This window comes from Bombyx mandarina, chromosome 24 (assembly GCF_030267445.1).
Source record: "Bombyx mandarina strain Sakado chromosome 24, ASM3026744v2".
Classification (NCBI taxonomy): Eukaryota; Metazoa; Arthropoda; class Insecta; order Lepidoptera; family Bombycidae; genus Bombyx; species Bombyx mandarina.
The window spans coordinates 4,016,207-4,037,978 of NC_143230.1; the positions used below are offsets into that span (position 1 = coordinate 4,016,207).

Genomic DNA, 21,772 nt, shown 5'->3' on the forward strand with positions numbered 1-21,772 from the left:
ACCACCCTGCCTATTTCTGGCGTAATGCGTTTCGGTTTGAAGGGTTGGGCAGCCGTTGCAACTATACTGAGTCCTTAGAACTCATATCTCAAGGTAGGTGGCGGCATTTACGTTATAGATGTCTCAGGGTTCCGGTAACTACTTAACACCAGGTGGGCTGAGAACTCGTCCACCCATTTATTTTTGCTGATTGTCTAAAGATGTATGGGGTCTAGCGTTATCATGATGAAAAACCACACCCCTTCTATTGATTAATTCCGGCCGCTTTCTCTCAACCTTTTGCTTTAATCTCATCAGTTGTTCGCAGTAGAGTTCAGAATCGATGCTCCTGCCTGGTGGTGACAGCTCATAATGAATAATGCCTCTCCAGTCCCACCACGCAAACATCACCACCTTGTTGCGAGTTAGCCCGGGTTTCGCCACAGTCTGTGAAGCCTGACCGGCCTTTGACCACGACCTTTTTCGCACTTTCTTCTCGTACGTGATTCACTTTTCATCCCCAGTTATCAGCTTCTTCAAAAATGGTTCGGTTTCATTACGTCGTAATAGAGAATCGCAAATAAGTACACGGTTCATTGGGTTTCTTTTAGTGAGCTCGTGAGGTACCCAAATATCAACCTTTTTTGGGTACCCAGTTTTTTTGCGCCAAAACTGTTTTCTGGTCAATTCCCAGCTCTTCACCTACGTCGCAACTACTGATATGCCGATTGTGCTCCACTTTTTCAAAAATGGCATCCATTTTATCCGTAATAGGGCGACCAGAGGGACGTGCATCTTTGACATCATAATTTCCAAGTTACTCTCACAGACACTGCACTAGGTCCATAATCATCACCAAATTTTTCCAAGGCTTGCGTTGGATTTTTACTTTGTTTGTAGTAACATTTTAAATTTTTTTTTTCTTTATGTTCACTCATCCTGACAGTACGAAAAATAAATAAAAATCACACATTTTCATAATTTGAATTTGGAATTATCTTCTTTAAAATTTAAACTTTAAATGATACCAAAACCAGCCAGATACAAATATGTAGTTTAATAAGCCAAAGAGATTTTATTACAAGTTCATACATACTATAATGCGAAAAGACTTTTTCCCCAACCTATTACTTAATTGGTGATCATTACATTTAGTGTACATGTTTTTAAAGGTACATCAACGTAGGGAACTTTTTGTTTATTGCGTCTTGTAGGTAGATCGTTTGTGGCTACCGTCACCCATGGGCCTCAGCAATGCCAGAGGCAGAGCTTAGCTTACCGTGAATTAAAAAAAAAGTGAACATTCAAACAAACTTCTTCCTCACACTAATATTTGCTCAATGTGGGAATCGAACCCTCGACCTTTGGCGCAACAGTCAAGGGCGCTAACTTCTGCACCACCGAGTCAATCGACGAGTATTTACTCATAATTACTTATAGGTGTATACATAATATGTATACACTCACAAATGAAATAACTTTTTAAAATTCGAAATGTATTCCAATATCATTTGTATGTGTGTGCAAAAACGAACAAAATAGTCTTCGAAATTCGAAATACGAATCTAATAACTTAATAGTGAATTTCAGCTAATTTCGTTAATGCATGTTATGGCTGCCCACGCTTCTTCGCGTCACTCTATGCGCCAAGGGCGGGAAAACACCTCGACTACCAGTCAGCTTACGGGCTTAGTACGCGGCAGACGTGTCTTTTGTAAAACCAATTTCACGAAAAATAAAACATCGCGGATTATTAAGTTAATTATACGAAAAATATATAAGAGTGTTAGTGTTGTTTTTTTTGGATTTTATTGTTCGGTATGTATTTTTTTCTTGCAATATATTATAGTGCACGAGCTCATGGCCCGTCTGGTGTTAAGCGATTATACACACGCGTATTCTGTCGCTCATCATTAAGCACGAGATCGAAGACTCAGTTGCACTGTAAAAACGACTCTCCTGCCTTTGAATCTAATATGCATTTGGCATGAATGCCTCGCAGCAAAAACTGGCCGATTTATAGTACCCGTGCGGCTGAAAAACACCCACCCAATTTTTAGTAGAAAAATTCAATATACTAGAGGTCCCGCAGTAGTCGAAATTCGACTATAATTAATTGGAATTGTAAGTTTGTACAGTATTATGATTGTATTTTATACTTCTATAATCACAAATTTTGCCAAGACTACACTATAAAAAATATTAACAAAGACAAACAATATTTAATCTATTCTCAATTTGACAACAGACGTCAAGAACAAAAGTTTGACATTAAATAGAATGCATGCGTGTGTGCGTCAAATACATGGTATTTAGTGTGTAATGTTTTCTTTATTCATTTAATGTATCTTTTATGAATTATTTAAAAAAAAATTTAGCATTGTGTCAGTAAAATTATAGTTATTTTAGTGGATTTTTCGAATGAACCCGTGAAGCTAATCACCACCCACAATTAACCTACATTTGTGCAATTTCACAGATACTAAACAGTTATTAAACCACGGTTATTATATGTTTAAACCTAAATAAACAATAACAAAATAAAACAATTCACACAACTTTGCCCCTTACGTTCCCGATAGAGTCCTACGGCTTTAAATCCTTTATATCATAAATAATTTTATTTGTAAATAAATTACAAATATTATACTAAAAAAATCATAAATTATATTATTAAGTATTAAATATTATTGGCAATTGGAAAAAAAAGTTTTTGCCAGAGCTGTCAATAGATGGCGCTACCAGGCTGGTCTTTGTTATTTTGGTTTGAAATGATTACAATAAGTTTGTGGATTATCATAGAGCATTTAAGATATTTGATACCTGAATAGCGCTAACGAAATTTTCAAGGTAAGCTTGCGTTGACAAGTTGTGAACAACAACATTTGGACCGTCGGTCTACCGAGTATTTTCAGACTTTTTTTATTGCTTAGATGGGTGGACGAGCTCACAGCCCACCTGGTGTTAAGTGGTTACTGGAGCCCATAGGTATTAACAACGTTAATGCGGCCACTCACCTTAAGATATGCTTTCTAAGGTCTCAGTAAAAGAATGTGGCATAAGCATGTCTGAATTGCTAGACGCCAGTTTTCACTGACGATCAATCCAGCTACGTACCACACATACACATAGTATTATTATGACATTAATTTCACTTCTAAAAAAGAATAGCTTGCATTCTTTTTCTTTCTTTTTTGTTGCTTAGATGGGTGGACGAGCTCACAGCCCTGCCACCTGGTGTTAAGTGGTTACTGGAGCCCATAGATATCCATATGCGGCACCCACCTTATGATATAAGTTCTAAGGTCTCAAGTATAGTTACAACGGCTGCCCCGCCCTTCAAACCGAGAAACACATTACTGCTTTACGGCAGAAATAGGCAGGGTGATGGTACCTACTCGTGCGGACTCACAAGAGATCCTACCACCAGTACTCGTTCGTTCAATAAGGGTAATTAATTGATTTTTTTTTTGGTACGGATCCCTAAAAATCAGAGAACCAGTTCGGTAGCGGCAACACCTGTTGTGTCGTACCCATACAGGCTTCGAACTCGGGCCCTGGGGTCTTCGGGAACCGGTTTATATAAAGCCGAATTGGGCCTCGAGGGATTTTAATTGTTTAGCTTTCATTAGCCGCCCGTTCTTAAATCGATTTTGAGCTTTTTTTGTTATTTTATTTTAACTCGTTTACCATCTAAGCAATCTGCATTGGCTTCCTACATTTTTACAACGATAATGCAATTCAGATGCGGTTTTTTCTATTTCTTTATCATACGTTGTAAATATAACGGTGAACCTTGACAAATATTCCGATGTTTACTTTGTAAGAGGTATAAATTAAACTATTACGCACTGGGGCTCAGCCAGGAGGGTTGGGATTTGCTAACAGCTACCCGAGCGCCTCCGAAGGAGACCTAACAGCTCAAGAGTAGCTGCTTCGCGAATGAATCTACTACCGGATCGGAATCGCGACCCGCTGAGAAGATCCGGCGAGAAACTCAGCGAGCTGATTCATGGGTTAGGTTGCACGGCGAACTCTTTGTCGAGTTCGACGAGTACGGTTACCGGGGTCCCTAAGCCTGCTCCTAGTGTTAGAGCTGAAGGCGTCTAATGCAAAGGTTATTGGATCTGATGGATCCGTAAGGACGTGTCTAGGGCGTCGACGGTGACTGGCTCCTGCGTGATCAGGATTCGGGGAGTAGTCAGCGGCGGCAACGATAAGGCGATTATCATGACGCAAACTGACTGTGTGCCATCTCTCCGACGCTTTTATAGTCGATACCGCATCCCTAGAATTATCGAGAATATTCCACACGTTTCGAGTATTGTGTTTCCGCTATCTGACAATAGATGGCGTTGTACTTCTCGAGCGTTCTAGAAGCTAATAGATTCTTCAATGTTCGTTCGACTATTCGGCGGTAGATGCCGTTACTCTCACCAGCGTATTTTTTTTGTTGGTTCAAATAAATAAACAAAAATCCCTTTTTTGGGTTCCGTGAAGAGACCCGTGTAACATTTAGTTTGAATGGTAACAACAATAGTCTTGATCATTGAAATAAAAAATTGCCTTGCCTAATTATGACATGGCCGTATCTCATTTAAATAAACATGAAAGTTAAGACTAGTAGTGTAATACAAAAAAGGGTTCGACTTTAAAACAAAAAAAGCACTACCTGACCCTCGGTTCGAGTCTCGACTATGATTACCTGTGGTCGTGTTCCCACCACGCTCATTAAGCTGTCAACGAGCTTTCTGGGAAAGTTTTAAATTCAAAAGACTTGTATAAGGTTCTGTTTTTAAACTCAAGAACATTAAATTGTGTCCTTAAAAAATTTCAACCAAGCATATAATTATTTTAGCGCCGTCTTTAACTGTCAATATGACGTGTGCAGTTTATATATTCACACAATATATGTATAAATACATTGGTATAGCCACATAACTCTTTTTTTTAACTTTATTGATGCACAAAACAAATTACATCATTACAGTACATAATATTACCTAAATCGTACAAGTAGTACCTAGATCTAATCTGGATTGCAATCTAAATAGTATGTGCACTCAGAAAACCATATTAATGTGCATAGCTTTGGCTATTGAAAAAACAATTGAAATTACAAATATTGATAACTAGCCTTTGTTGAATAGGATATCCTTCACACATCTGACAAAATGTTTAATCTTGGCCCTAATGCATTCTGTATTAAATATTAAATGTCACATCTACAGTTTATCTACTCATTGTAGAGAGTCGTTAAAGCAGGTTACTATTTCTATTTAAGACAATGTATGATACAATAAACTTACATCTCTATCGGTTTTCTCAAAAGATTACCTCGCCGGAGTTAGCACTGTCCTGAACGGGGTTAATTAATTACGAATGTTTTTTTTATTGCTTAGGTGGACGAGCTCACGGCCCACCTGTGGTATTAAGTGGTTACTGGAGCCCATAGACATCTACAACGTAAATGCGCCACCCATCATGAGATATCAGTTCTAAGGTCTGAGTATAGTTACAATGGCTGCTCCACCCTTCAAACCGAAACGCATTACTGCTTCACGGCAGAGTTAGGCAGGGTGGTGGTACCTAACCGTGCAGACTCACGAGACGTCCTACTACCAGTTTGGATTATGAACTCATATACCTATCATGATCCATCTTTTCAATGAAAGTAATCCTCACTCAGCGACTAATAAATGTGTACATCAGAAATGTCCTATCGTAAAATGTTGATAAAGTACACTTTCCATAAATTTCTTCAAACTTAATTTGATAATTTTGTTATTTTAAGATGTATTATGAATAATTTGACGCATTACTAATTTTAATTTGTTTATCCTCATAATATTGATACATTTATGTTTCCTAAAATAAAAAAACAAAATTGAATGTCTTGTGAATTAATTACTAGTATTTAGGTATCAGCCCATAAAATATCCCTAGTGACTCAGCACCCAAAACATTGTCGTTTCCGGTGTGTAATAAGAAATTATGAATTTTCAGTATTCCTTTCATTGTACACAATTAAAAGGGAAACTTTAAAGTTAATTGGGAACCTACTTAAAAATCAATTCAAGCCGAAAAAAGAAATTACCCGGTAATTTCCATGAAAACTTTTTTTTTTTTTTTTTTTTTTTTTTTTTTCCTACCTATGCTGATAGCCTTGAGAGGCTATTTCAGCTTCGCCCTAACGTTAGTAGGTGAGCTCGCGGGGCTCAACCGGAGAGTTGCTAACACTGACCCTAGCAAGAGCAGTGCTTCGCAGAATCTACCACCGGATCGGAAACGCGACCCACTGAGAAGATCCGGCGAGAAACTCAGTGGGCTGTGTCTATGGGTTAGTTCGCTCGTCGAGCCCTTCGTCGCAAGCGACGGGTTCGACGAGGACGGTGACCGGTGCTTGTGGTGCCTAAAAGCACCGTTAATGGATCAGGAGGATCCGTAATGACGTGCTTTGGGCGACGTCGACGGTTTACCATTCGGTCTACTGGGTCGGGTATGTAATTTCCAGCGGCTACGATGAGAGGGTTCTCATGTCGTGCCGCCTTCTCAAAATGGCGCAGCGATGCCGACTGTAGATACTTAAACTTCGTCAATGATACAGCGTGGTTATGAAACTAATTTTAGAAAATGACAAAAAGAAGTGGAAATTCTAAAATTTTATTTTATCATACTGGGCGCAGATTACCACTTTTTTGGGCATATCTCCAGGCGAGGGAGTGACTCCATAGAGCGCCTTGTCGTTCAGGACAAAATAGAAGGCACCACACCAAGTTTTTTTTTTATGGCTTTGATGTGAAGACGATCTCACTGGTGTTAAGTGGTTACTAGAGCCCATAGACATCTACAACGTAAATGACGATATTGGACTTCATCACCAATCAACTGCGCAGAGGATAGGAATGATTGGAGGAACATGGTCCGAAACAAAATGCTCCGTAAAGGTCACGACCCTCAAAACCGAGGAACAAGATGTAAAGAGAGGAGGTTTTTATTTTTTTATTGCTTAGATGGGTGGACGAGCTCACAGCCCAGCTGGTGTTAAGTGGTTACTGGAGCCCATAGACATTTACAACGCAAATGCGCCACCCACCTTGAGATATAAGGTATAAGGTCTCAGTATAGTTACAACGGCTGCCCCATCCTTCAAACCGAAACGCATTACTGCGTCATGGCTGACATATTCAGGGTGGTACCTATAATTGAAAAATATATATATTTATATAAACTATTCACTGTTTAATCTTGACCTATTTTCTAGTTGCCTGTCGTATCACTCTTGTCAGAGCGGTCGTGGTCGTCATTCGGCATCATTACTGTGGGCAGAATTTATGCGCCAGTATTACATAAAAAAACTGTAGATTTTGAGGTCTAAATTGAAATCTAAGAGAATTTCCGAAAAACTGTAGATCTACAGTTAAAACTGTAGGGTTGGCAACAGTGGAGAACGTCTACTAAGATAATAAAGAACCCTTCCACGATTATTTAGCGCGATTGCCTACTGCAAATCAAGCTTAATCGCATTACCCAGAATCCCCTCTTCATAATATACAGGTGTTCGAAATTCAAAACGCAAGCTAAATTCTCATTAGATTACACAACGTATGATTAATGTTCGCTCGTCAAGCTCGACGTGTGTGGTGTACGATGCTGCCAACTTTGCAATAAAATTAACCGGTAAATGCTTAAATGTACAGTCAGCAACGCAATCCGGTGAACGTGAATACGTTTGTGTAAAGCTCGCAATATCTACAACGACTATAGTCATTAATCGATCTAGTATCGACTATCTTTCTTATACCTTTAAATGAGCAATTCTTGTATATTAAAATACCTATATACTAGAGGTCCCGCAGTAGTCGAAACTCGACTATAATTAATTGGATTTTAGTTAATGATTTTGGAAATTTAGTTAATGATTTTCAGGAGTTGGTTCCAGGTATCAAAGTTTTGAATAAAAGTAATTTCATTTTGCTTGGTACTCCAATATTTCAGGATGGAGTTCCAAGTTCTCTGGAAATAAAAAGGCAGTTATTGTCGTCATTACGCGGCAACCTATTGAGCTTATCATCTCACGTGGCTCTCGTCTTGCTTCGTTGTTGCTTTTCGATGCCTCGTTTGACGTATCTGGTGAAAACTTGTCCAACGTGGCTTTTCACTCAAAAGCTACTCAAGCTGGGCCACTCACTGTGGCCCAGCTTGATGCTTTGTTGAGGGATACACTGGAGACTATTTTAAACGTAAGCTTGGATGACAGACAATGGTGCCAGGCTGTTTTACCTATACGTCATGGCGGCCTGGGGGTGCGACAAATGGAGCGTACTGGGCTCGCTGCTTTCCTGGCTTCGTGTTATAGGGTTGTAGACTTTGTTGCTAAGTTACTGGGTACGAATGGTGATGGATCTACGATTCCGTTTGCGAGCGAGGCTTTGGCGGCTTGGGGCCTTTTATGTCCGAATGAGGCGCTCCCGGTGAACAGGAGCTCGCAGAGGTATTGGGATGATGTGCGGTGCAAGCTGACTTTGTCAACTTTGCTAGGAGACGCCACTGGGGTTGAATTAGCGCGTCTGAGAGCGGTCTCCAGTCCGGAATCTGGGGCTTGGTTGCAAGCATTGCCTTCACCACAGCTGGGGACACTTCTTGATAATAATTCATTGAGAGTGGCCACGGCTTTGAGACTCGGTTGCAGCATTTGCGAGCCCCATCGATGTGTCTGTGGTAGTATGGTGGATGCCGCCGGACTGCATGGATCGGCTGGCCGCTTCCCGAGACACCATGCACTTAATGATATTATTCGACGTGCTTTGGTCACCGCAAATATCCCGTGTGTGTTGGAACCACCAGGCCTCAGCAGGTCGGATGGTAAGAGGCCGGATGGTTTGACTCTGATTCCTTGGGAAAAGGGACGCTGTTTGTTATGGGACGCAACCTGTAGCTGTACGTACGCGGCGTGTCATTTATCTTAGACCCGACAATGTGCGGGCTTTGCTGCTGAGGCGTCGGCTAAAACGAAGCATGCCAAGTACGATGCTCTGAAATCTACATACCTGTTTGTTCCAGTGGCAGTGGAAACGACGGGTGTGTGGAGTTCGGAGGCAAAAAAGTTTATTGCCGCAATTGGCCACCGCCTCAGAGGGCAAGGCCACGATCCTCGGTCTGGGTCGTACCAGGTTCAGAGATTATCCATTGGCATACAGCGTGGCAATGCTGCTAGCGTAATGGGTACTTTCGGGCCGGGTGCGATCCAGAGTGGCTTGTTTAACTAGCCGATGCCTACGCGCGCATTGCTGTTAGCGTAGACCTTTATGTTACTTATGACGACGCTTGCAGCTGAAAGTAAGTATTGTACTTTTTGACGAAGCATGTTGCGGATAATAACATGTACTTTTAGGTTAGGAATATTGTGTTCTTTTTTTTATTACTTGAATTATGTGATTTTGATTTTATTAATTGGAATTGTATAATAAGTTTGTACACTATTATGATTGTATTTTATACTTCTATAATCACAAATTTTGCCAAGGCTACTCTATAAAAAAAAAAAAAAAAAGACACACAATATTTAATCTATTCTCAATTTGACCACAGACGTCAAGAACAAAAGTTTGACAATGAATAGTATGCATCCGTGTGTGCGTCAAATACATAGTACGTAGTGTGTGTAATGTTTTCTTTATTGATTCAATGTATCTTTTATGCATTATTTAAAAAAAATATTAGCATTGTGCACTTCTTCTCTATAAGTGTGGAAAATTTCATACTCCTCCGTCCTCGCAATTTTCGTAAAAAGGGATACAAAGTTTTTGCTTCACGTATTAATATAAAGATATATAATCTGAATCTCGGAAACGGCTCCAACGATTTTCATAAAATTTAGTATACAGGGGACTGGGGGGGCGATAAATCGATCTAGCTACGATTTATTTTCAGAAAATGTTGTTTTATTCGTGTTTTCAATAATCAACTCTTCCTGACATCTATTGGCGAATAATAATACTATTTTTCATAAATTCAACTACCTAAGTGCTTTAAAGACACAATAACATTAAAGCTATTTCAGCAGATGGCGTCGTTAAGCCACTTACAAAAAAAAAACGAGCAAAGCTCGGTCATCGTCTAGTAGTCATTAATTGTGTACCGATTTGAAGTCAACGCGAATAAATATTACTTTTATTATTAGAAAACTAAATAATGAAGGTATTTTTTTTTGACAAATTGTGTTTTTAAAAAATTATATTTAAATACGAATTACATATTGATAAAATGATGAAATATGAATAATATTTTTCGATCTTACCGACAGAATAATAAATAAAAAAATGAACTGGTTATTTAAAGGAAAAATCAAAATTATCGATAAAGTTGATTATTGAAAACACGAATAAAACAACATTTTTTGAAAATAAATCGCAGCTAGATCGATTTTTCGCCCCCGAAATCCGCTGTATACTAAATTTTATGAAAATCGTTGGAGCCGTTTCCGAGGTTCAGATTATATATATATATTTATATACAAGAATTGCTCGTTTAAAGGTATAAGATAACTAGATGATGACCGAGCTTTGCTCGATTTTTTTTGGATAACGCCATCTTGTTGTGTCTTTATAGCGGTTAGTTGCCCTCAATTAAGAAAAATAGTATTATTATTCGCCAATAGATGTCGGGAAGAGTTGATTATTGAAAACACGAATGAAACATCATTTTCTGAAAATAAATCGTAGCTAGATCGATTTATCGCCCCCGAAATCCCCTGTATACTAAATTTTATGAAAATCGTTGGAGCCGTTTCCGGGATTCAAATTATATATATATTTAAATTTATATACAAGAATTGCTCGTTTAAAGATATAATAATTAGAAAATAATAAATAAATAACTGGTAAGTAATCAAAGTAGTAGAAGTACCATAGACTGACATAAATACTTATATACGTTGTAGACAATAATACAATTATTGACGGTTCCACCTCATTTCTCAAAGTGGGGGATGGTGGTCACGTCTATGAACTTATAAATGTTAACAGCCACCAGGACCAAACTCATTCAAACTCATCCAAAAATCTATCAACAAAATATTTGTCAAATTTAAATACATATAAGCACTGAACAATCACTGGTACGACCTCTTGTGAGTTCGCGCGGGTAGGTACCACCGCCCTGCCTATTTCTGTCGTGAAGCAGTAATGCGTTTCGGTTTGAAGGGTGGGGCAGTCGTTGTAACTATACTGAGATAAAACTTATATCTCAAGGTGGATGGCGGATTTACGTTGTAGATGTCTATGGGCTCCAGTAACCACTTAACACCAGGTGGGCTGTCAGCTCGTCCACCCAACTAAGCAATAAAAAAAAGTTACTTCACTTTGATCTGTAACTCATACATATACATTCACGTACATAACTACACTACACACGCGTGTATGAGATACCACATAGAAAATGAACTAGAGAGATATTATCCAATTTAAAAAAAAAACCGTAGATCACACGAAATGCCTCGGATAATTCCAGTTGCAGGATTATTTAATTGATGAAAAGAACTTCGGAATCGAAGAGTTATCTCGACGGAATCAAGCTCGCATGGAATGAAGTACACATCCGCTATCGCGAACGCCAGTGTAAAGCTTAGGAGCTTAAGCTAGACGCGTTTTCATTGATTTTGATTTCCAAAAAAAAAACCTAACTTAAAATAATCCTTTCAGAGATACTTGAATCTCCACTGAACTAATGTAACATTAAATAATATTTTAGTAATTAGTAAAAGTACATTAGGTAGGTACCCGTACTACTGTGCCGATTCCTGCGGTGGTAGTTTTTTTTTTATTGCTTAGATGGGTGGACGAGCTCACAGCCCACCTGGTGCTAAGTGGATACTGGAGCCCATAGAATTCTACAACGTAAATGCGCCACATCCACCTTGAGATATAAGTTCTAAGATCTCAGTATAGTTACAACGGCTGCCCCACCCTTCAAACCGAAACGCATTACTGCTTCACGGCAGAAATAGGCAGGGCGGTGGTACCTACCCGCGCGGACTCACAAGAGGTCCTACCACCAAAACTATGTTTCAAGGTGCTCTGAAAAAAATAAATAGAAACCGATCGTGTGATTGTTAGTCTAAATAAATTAGTCAAGTCGAATTAAAGGAACACACAAATCCATCAAAATCAGTGTAGCTGCTTAAGGAAGCTCAGTGGTAATTGAACGTAATAGTAGGCGGTTTTTAACTTAAGATAATTGTTTGTGAATGACGCGGCGGCATAAATACGCCATCTAACAACTTAGCGAGATCGCCGCTGTTTTAACCGTTTTTATTGGTATCCAAATCGAATTTATCTGCTTTCTGTATGTCGGTACGGTATTAGGGTATAAGTGCTATTCAGTGATGATAAGAACATGTTAATGCTTTTTTAATGGCTTCGAGAAAGCGGGCACGTGCTTTGAAAAGAGACGGCAGACAAGATTATGGTACACGTGATTTTAGCTGGCCCTCGATACTGGACACTGGTAATGCTAGCGATATATCCAAGGCACTACCTTTTTTATGGCCCATAGACATCTACAACGTAAATGCGCCACCCACCTTGAGATATAAGTTCTAAGATCTCAGTATAGTTAAAACAGCTGCCCCACCGCTCAAACCGAAACGCATTATTGCTGCACGGCAGAAATAGGCGGCGTGGTGGTACCTAACTGTGCGGACTTACAAAAGATCCTACCACCAGTAAGTCCTACCTATTGCTAAGGACTGTTTTCTAATCTCGCTTAAACAAGAACAAGGGGCAGCGGTGCGATAGAATGCCTTAAAAAAACTTCCACTTTAAATCCGTTGGGTCAGGCCTTGGGGCAAATCTCTTCTGTCCGGGCTAGGAGCTCTTGGCCTATCAGGACAGCGGTGGTATGTTACTGGATATATACTTAGATATAAGAGGGTAAAAAAAATTATGATAATGGGTAGATGTGAGTGATGATGATGGTAGGACCTCTTGTGAGTGCGCACGGTTAGGTACCAGGCGTTTCGGTTTGAAGGGTGGGGCAGCCGTTGTAACTATACTGTGACTTTAGAAATTATATCTCAAGGTGGGTGGCGCATTTACGTTGTAGATGTCTATTGGCTCCAGTAACCACTTCACACCAGGTGGACTGTGAGCTCGTCCACCCATCTAAGCAATAAAAAAAAATGATGAATGGGGTGAGTGATTACAACGTGGGCTTCCTTCCAATAGGTGAGCGGCTTCCTCTGCAAGACCCGTCCTTCTTCCTCTTCTTTTTTACAGCTCCTTTTGTTCTCTTTTGCGTATCATACTTGCGTAGGAGCCATGCTAATCTTCTTTGTATGATTACACCTCAAATCAAACGAATAACGTTATATTCTAGGTCATAAAAGGTTCTAATATTTATGTATTAAATGATTATTACAACGCAAGCACAATAAATAGTGCCGTGAAGCAGTAATGCGTTTCGGTTTGAAGGGTGGGGCAGCCGTTGTAACTATACTCGAGACCTAAGAACTTATATCTCAAGGTGGGAGGCGCATTTACGTTGTGGATGTCTATGGGCTCCAGTAACCACTTAACACCAGGTGGGCTGTGAGCTCGTCCACCTATCTAAAAACCATAAGTACATTTTTTTTATTGCCCTTGTAGGCAGACGAGCATACGGCCCACCTGATGGTGAGTGGTTACCGTCGGCCATGGACTTCAGCAATGCCAGGGGCAGAGCCAAGCCGCTGCCTACCGCAAACCTACCTGTTGTTTGTCGATCTTTCTCCAGTATTTATAGGCCGGACTCAGAAACATCAGAAACCCTTTATGTTCAAGTACATACGATCAAGCTATTTCAAATGTCATCGACCAATATTCAAATAGTACGTCCAATAAAATTCAGAGCATTTTATTAAGCTTTATCGAGGTTTAATATCTAAAGAGGTTCTATGGACGTAATAGGATGAAATCGACACGACTAATCGTAAAGAACCAAGAAATAATGAGATGTTAATTTAATAAAATTTAACTTATCGCGTGCATAAACTAAAACCTAATCGTGGCCAACATCATCAGCCTGTATCTCTCCACAGCTGGATGTAGGCCTCTCCCATAGTCCGCCACAATGAACGATCCTCCGCCTTCCGCATCCAATCTCTCCCAGCATATCGCCGCAAGTCATCGGTCCAACGGGCAGGGGGACGCCCAACGCTGCGTTTACCGGTACGCGGTCTCCAGTCCAGAACACGTGTGCTCCATCGGCCATCGGTGCGACACGTATGTCCGGCCCATTACCACTTCAGCTTGCTAACCTTTAGGACTATGTCGGTTACTTTGGTTCTTTGACGAATTTCATCATTTCTGACTCGATCCATCAAAGAAACTCCGAGCATACACCTTTCCATAGCACGCTGAGCGACTTTGACCTTACGGACCAAACCTACGGTTAATGTCCACGTTTCAGCGCCATATGTCATGACCTGGCCAACTTTTACATGGAATTATATTTAAAAAATAAATGCCAAGTATTGATTTGTAAACTTAAATAAAAATTATATACTCTTCCCAATTTGCCTGGGTTTTTTGTTTTAAATTAAAATCTAATTACTTACAAAATCACCCGTCAAAACTAGTATGTATGCATGTGTATATATAGGACATAACTCGACTTGTCGTATGATAGTTAGAGTGATTAACTACTCGACAGACGAGACGATTAGCGGAGGCTGGTCCCTCTTTGCATGACAACGACCAAACGAACGGACGAGTGTTGTTTTGTCAGCCTCGGAAACAGGTGCATGGCGTCGCATACACTTAAATATACAGCGTGTTACATTCAATTAGTAATAAATAATAATTATTATTATAATTGTGAACAATTCACACACGGTCACCGTGTCACAATTTACGATTTCCTATGTTATGGGTACCAAAGGCTGACAGACATACTAATATACGATTTAAAAATATACATGTTATATACCTGTTCATCACACGAATGTTTGCCTGATACGGGAATCGAACCCAGGAACCTCAGTGCAACAGTCAGAGGCGGTAATTGCCGCACCGAGCTAGTCAGTAATTAATAATAATAATTATATACTATACCTAGGTATACTATAATTATACATAAGAAAGTCGTGTTAGTTACGCTATTTATAACTCAAGAACGGTTTTACCGATTTGGCTGAAAATTGTTGGGAAGGCAGCTTAGAACCAGGAAACGGACATAATAAACTTTTTATCGCGTTCTACCGCGACATAAAACACAGAATAGTGATCCCAGCGCATAAAATAAAACCTCCACTGTTCCAAAATCTTCTGCTATTATAATAAAAAAAATATCTAGCATCTTTTTTACGCCTTAACTGTCTTCGCCATCTTCCTTTTCTCTGTCATTCTCTTCTCCTTTTCTTTCCGTTTTCTCTCACTCACATATTAACGCTCCGTTTTACACAGTTTCATACGTTCCGTTTTTACATTTATAATCCAACCATGTAATCCCAATATACCTACAATTCGTAATTAAGGTCTAATATTTAATTTTTCATGTTACAGCTTCCCATTATGTTTGAACCTAAGTATTTGTTGGGAATATTTCGCCACTCTTTGGGCATATAGTTAAATAAATAAATTTTAATTGTTTTTTTTCCGCCAATTTTTTTTTACCAATTAGTGATGCAAACCTTCCCGAGCCAAAGTCATCGGATTCCCTTTTGTCTCAATCTTAAATTTGATTTAATACACTTTCTTCTTGCAAATTCATCGTATTCTCCATCAGGCCAATTTCTTCGAGTTCGTAATCAGTTTTCACACTGTTTTTACCCGGAACCCGCATCACTGAATTGAACCTGAAACACATTCGCTCTAACAACATAGAATTAGTGAAGCAATTCACGATTTAAACACCCCGTATCTTCAATCTCTATATAGATAATTGATAACTTCGTCTCACTCGCACTCCAGTTTGTTGAACCCCGAGAAAGATCTTCAAGTACAGAAAATCGAACAACACAGAACCTGATAGTTAAATTATATGTTTACGTACGAGATTTCATTTCCCATATTATGGATTTTATTTTATTGCTTAGGCGGGTGGACGAGCTCACAGCACACCTGATGTTAAGTGGTTACTGGAGCCCATAGACATCTACAACGTAAATGCGCCACCCACCTTGAGACATAAGTTCTAAGGTCTCAAGTATAGTTACAACGGCTGCTCCGCCCTTCAAACCGAAACGCATTACTGCTTCACGGTAGAAATAGGCAGGGTGGTGGTACCCACCTGCGCGGACTCACAAGAGGGAGGTCCTATCACCAGTAACTGTAAGTAATATTATGTATATTCTTTATGTGATCATTGTTAAATTTGACTCAATATCCTTTTTTGTAACAAGATCTCTATTGCCAAATGATATGTCATTTTGAAGTAGTCTTGTTTAAATCGGCAAGATAATGCAGTAGAAAATGAATTTATTAAATGATCCGTCACCCCACTTCGATAAAGCGGCACGACACGAGAACCCTCTCATCGTGGCCGCCGGTAACTACATTCCCGATCCTGCGGACAGAATGGAAAGCAGTCGACGTCGCCCAAAACACGTCATCTCGGATCCTCCTGATCCATTCACGGTGCTTCTAGGTACTTCAAGCACCGGTCACCGTTCTCGTCGAATCCGTCGCTTGCGACGAAGAGCTCGACGAGTAAATTAACTCTCAGACACAGCCCACTGAGTTTCTCGCCGGATCTTCTCAGTGGGTCGCGTTGCCGATCCGGTGGTAGATTCTGCGAAGCACGACTCTTGCTAGGGTTCGTGTTAGCATCGTCGTCAGGTTTGAGCCCCGTGAGCTCACCTACTAGTTACGGTTACGCTGGAATAGCCGCTCCAGGCTACCAGCTTAGGTAGGAAAAAAGAAAGAAAAAAAAACCTTTAATGTTTTCTATCGTAAAATAAGAATTTTTTTCTTTAATACAAAGACGTAATAATCTAAGACTTATTTCACGCATGTGTTGATTATATTTATTACTATCTGAAAAACTGGGTAACGATACAGCCAATGAACGACACGTGTAATGGGAAACAACCATTCACCTCTGAATACTCATAAGAAATCGCAACATCGAACTTTAATAGCCAATTACAATCTTATTGCTCAGATATTCCCATTCTACAGGATAGCCGTTGGAGCACTATGGTTCCTGAGGAACGTAGATCTCCACGATGACAAACGTTAGGGTGAAGCTGAAATAGCCTCTCAAGGCTATCGGCCTTGAAGTCGTCATGGCCTAAAGGATAAGACGTCCGGTGCATTCGTTGTTGCGATGCAACGGTGTTCGATTCCCGCAGACGGGTACCAATTTTTCGAATGAAATACGTACTTAACAAATGTTCACGATTGACTTCCACGGTGAAGGAATAACATCGTGTAATAAAAATCAAACCCGCAAAATTATAATTTGCGTAATTACTGGTGGTAGGTATATAGGTATGTGACCTCGTATTGACCACGGTACATGGTGTAAGCGAGAAGCGATTGATTTTTTAAATATTTAATGCGTACTTGGTGCTATAAATTTCAAAGTTGCACTCAGTTTCAAGATACTCTAAAACTTTATGAAAACGAGATAAGATTCCTGAAATTTATACAATTGATTGCAGAATCAACAACGGGCTTATCGTTTATCAGTTGTATGTCATCGTATTTTTAGATAAATAAATAAATAAATAAATATTTACTAACAATCACACCACGTAAACTGGTCCCGTGATAAGTTCGTAAAGAACTTGTGTTACAGGTACCAGATAACGGAAATAAATGTAAGATTTTTATTATACACATACATGTATTTAATATACATCCATACAACCCTGGAAAATACATTTATATTTATCATACAAATATCTTCGCTTGGCGGGATTCGAACCCGCGACCCCCTTGTGTAGTGACCATGTGACTTACCACTACACCAGACGGCCGTACGGACCAGACGGATGAAATATAATTGTTTTATTAGCGGCAAGTTATTCAAGTAAAGTAATATTTGTCATCTCACTTCAATTATTGACTTCTGTAAAATAAAATTAACAAATCGTAATCTTATTAGATTAGTGAGACTAATTATTATTAGTGAGAATGAAGTACTAAAAATAAGAATTCTAACATCTTTTTGTCCTAAGTGAAAAAAACATAGTAGCATTTTTTTTTTTGTTTTCAAATCGCCACTGCTTTTGGAAATGGCACAGGGAGTTTATGACTATGCAGCCTGCAATCCATCTCTTGTTACACTATTATTGTAACACAATACCCAGTTATCGATCACATATTGTTTTTATAAGCCTTCCACGAACTGGTGATAGGAACGACAAATTAAATCAGGTATTAAGATGTGCTGAGTTTGCGGGGTTCTTAGCTATGCAGCTGACCTGTTTTCTGGTTATAAAATTGTGACGCAGTTTATTTATTTGAGAAACCGAAAGTACAAAACAAACATATTATAATCTATACTAATAAAACTACAGTGGTTTTCACGGATGTTCCGTTATAACTACAGAACCATGCATCCGATTGACTTGAAACTTGGTATCCATGTAGAAAATACATGTACTTAATGGATAGGCTAATATTTATAACTCCCTACACCAGTTGCGGGGGCGTTAATGATGAGAGTTTTTGTGGGGGTAAGAAATAATAATGTTAATTTTAAATGCCCAGCGAAGCGGACGGGTACAGCTAGTATTTAAATAAAATAGCTACAACAACAACCAAACAAATTTCAACCATCAAAATCACATATAAGTGGAATGTGAAAAAAAAAAAAAAAAAAACGATAAGTTAGAAATTTTAGTTTACAAAAATACCAAAAAAAAAAAACAAAAGCAACACATTACGCACATATGTACGCTTACATCAACTTAAACTTTAAAACTTAATACTCATCGGACTGTTTTAAGATATCCAATTGAAAATTGGCTTTTTTGTCGCTTAAGAAGGAGGGTTGATTTTGGTACATGCTGTGGTGCTTAAAGTTGGAATTTTTGGAGGGGAGTCGTTTAGTGAGCTGTTTAGTCGGTGGGACATTAAAATTTTCGGCTACCAAGACCTCCGTATCTCGCATGAGGCTTGAGAGCCTTGTAGAAGTTCGGACCCCCGCCTCTAACAAAATCGCGAATCATTTCGTGGACGACTGCTACCATCATAGCAATCCCACATAATGCGTACCCCTTGACGCTGGAACCTAGCGGAAGGCTTGAACCTCATCCAAAAAAACCACCAGACGATAAACTCCACTGCAAAACTAAGAAACGCGTTCGTGACCACGAAAACTGCGATGTGTTAGCCCAAATAGTATTTTTTCTTTATTTGACCCTAGAATTTTAACGATGGTGACCAGTACACAAAAGCCGTGGTAACAATTGACTGATACGAAAACAAATACTCATTATAATATTAAATATTCACATTGAAACATTTTCGCTGCCAGAGCGATGTTGGGTTCGGAGAAAAAAAAAACTTTTTTAATTAAAAGCAAAGGTTTTCCGTTGAAGTCTCATATCGGATACTCAAATTTGTTAAATGAGATTATTCCTTTTCCAATATCTCGGAATTCCTCTCGACCTGCCTACATTGTATTTGTAATTAAGCTTTTTCGTATCTGTAATTGGCAATTTGCTATAATCTATTTATATTACCATAGAATTCAAAGTCAAGTTTTTCGATCTGAAAAGGTTTTGCTTTTCTAATTTTACAGGAAAACTTGAATCAACTTCTAAATAATAATCCAAGAATTATTAAAAATGAAAAATTACACGAAAATCTTGTCTACATTTTCAAATCCTAGCTCACCTATGTTAGCGTGGTGATATAGCGTTTTGGCTTTTATTTCCAATTAGTTTTAAGCTCATTTTTCTTCCTGCAGTCGTTTTAATACCTGGCTCGCTTCCAACGTATTCAGTGAATTGCAATAATTCTATCAGAGGTTGGACTAGCAGGTTTTTTTTTCTCACTGACCAATGGGTACATAGAATTTTGCTCTTTGTGTTAGAGACCCAGTGGCGTATTTCATTAGTGTTAGAGCACTAGTGATGGTTCTTACCAAAATAAAATGGTTTCTTTGAAGTAGGCGCCTTCAAATATCAATCAAATCAAAATCGATCTTCTATATATACTAATAAAACAAATTAAATTAACAAGGAAACAAATTAACCCTCAGGTACAGCCCACTGAGTTTCTCACCGGATCTTCTCAGTGGGTCGCGTTTCCGATCCGGTGGTAGATTCTGCGAAGCATTGCTCTTGCTAGGGCTAGTGCTAGCAAAAACTCCAGGCTGAGCCTCGTGAGTTCGCATCGTCAGGTTTGAGCCTCATGAGCTCACCTATTAGTTAAGGTTACGCTGAAATAGCTTCTCAAGGCTATAGCTTAGGTAGGAAAAAAAAATTATAATAATAAAAAAAAAAGTGAGTTCGCTTACTCGCACAGTGAATCTAGTATAGCCCCTGGAGGCTACTAGAATAGGTAGACAAAAACAAAATAGTCAATTTGAAATTTTTTCCAAAAAAAAAGATATTTGTAAATTATAAATTAATTTAAAATCCATACATAAATATTACCGTACTTGGATTTGTTTTGAGTTTTTAAAGCTGCACAGAGGGTAGGTCAATTAGGAGATCGAGCGATTTGAGGACCGATTGCTGATAAACACGCAATGTACTTCAAATAAATGATCAATTGACGCGTGGAATCGCAGGGTTGTTTGACCGATCGTCGAGCGCTTTAGATAAAGGCTTAAAAAAAAAGGTTTTAAAACGACAACCGTTTTTAAGTCAGAGTTTTTTTGTTTTAGTGATGTTACTGTCTCGAAGTACAAATCCCACAGACAGGTACCAATTTTTCTAATCGATATTACTTAAAATATGTTCATAGCCGACTTCTAAGGTAATAGAGTAACAACTAATTATAAATTTACCCAATCCCTGGTTGTATATTTCTGATTTAAGCAGGTAGGTGCTGCTATCCTCCTGTAAACGCTACAGGGCGACCTAAGCGATCAAGGTCCACCCCAGAGCGCTGCTTGACAGCTGTTCCACGAAAATTCTGTGGGTGATCAACCCGTTGGCGGTAAATCGCGTTCCAATCCACCAGACTGGTGACGGAGATGGGCCATCGGGTGAGAGAGTGCAAATCGATCATTTTGTGGGCAGAGACAGCCTCTGCAGACTGTCAAGTCCCAAATTCCTTTCCCTTTGCGCTGACGCCTCGTATGAGTATCAGGCCCTTATCTAAAATACCTCCAACCTGCTTATTTCCACCACGAAGCAGCCATGCTTTTCGGCTTAAAGAGTGCGACGGTCTTTTGACAATACAATTGACAATTCGATCTCATTTCTCGATGTGTATGAAGACATACATAATATTGCCTCTGTGGATTCTATTACCCATTAGCACTAGGTAACCCGTGAGGTAGTTCACACATCTAAGGAATAATCGTAATAAAACTTAATGTTTCAATGAGAAGAAATGTGGAAAAAGTCTTTAATTCAGACTACCTATTGGACATGAGTTAAAGAATTCTAAACTCAATTTCCATAGTGTTAAAGTGAAAGTTTCTATTCGAGTCAGGTTTTAATTCCATGGCTGGAAGCCAAGACCTGGGTTAATGGTCAATAATTCTATCAAGGATCAGTGCCGACGTTTTTAATTATTTCTCATGGTTTGGTACAGTTTCCTTATAGAGCCAGACTCAAAATTGATTTTAGCAACTAGGGATTTCTAATCAGCACTTATGCATATAGAAATATACTAGTCTACGC

General features: G+C 39.1%; 1 protein-coding gene, 1 non-coding gene and 1 pseudogene across 2 annotated transcripts in view; 2 read left to right on the forward strand and 1 right to left on the reverse strand.

The window, feature by feature from the left end:
• Window positions 1–1,669: 1,669 nt before the first annotated feature.
• Window positions 1,670–21,772, forward strand: part of LOC114250649 (irregular chiasm C-roughest protein) — a 113,081-nt gene continuing 92,978 nt past the window's right edge. Inside the window, exon 1 of the mRNA XM_089738249.1 lies at window positions 1,670–1,797. The gene's annotated coding sequence lies outside the window, so the exon portion shown is untranslated. The remainder of the gene's footprint in view (window positions 1,798–21,772) is intronic.
• LOC149499942 (uncharacterized) lies at window positions 6,885–9,401 on the forward strand (annotated as a pseudogene).
• LOC149499943 (U6 spliceosomal RNA) lies at window positions 13,251–13,353 on the reverse strand. The gene has a single exon (XR_016325361.1). It is a non-coding gene; the product is annotated as a U6 spliceosomal RNA (small nuclear RNA).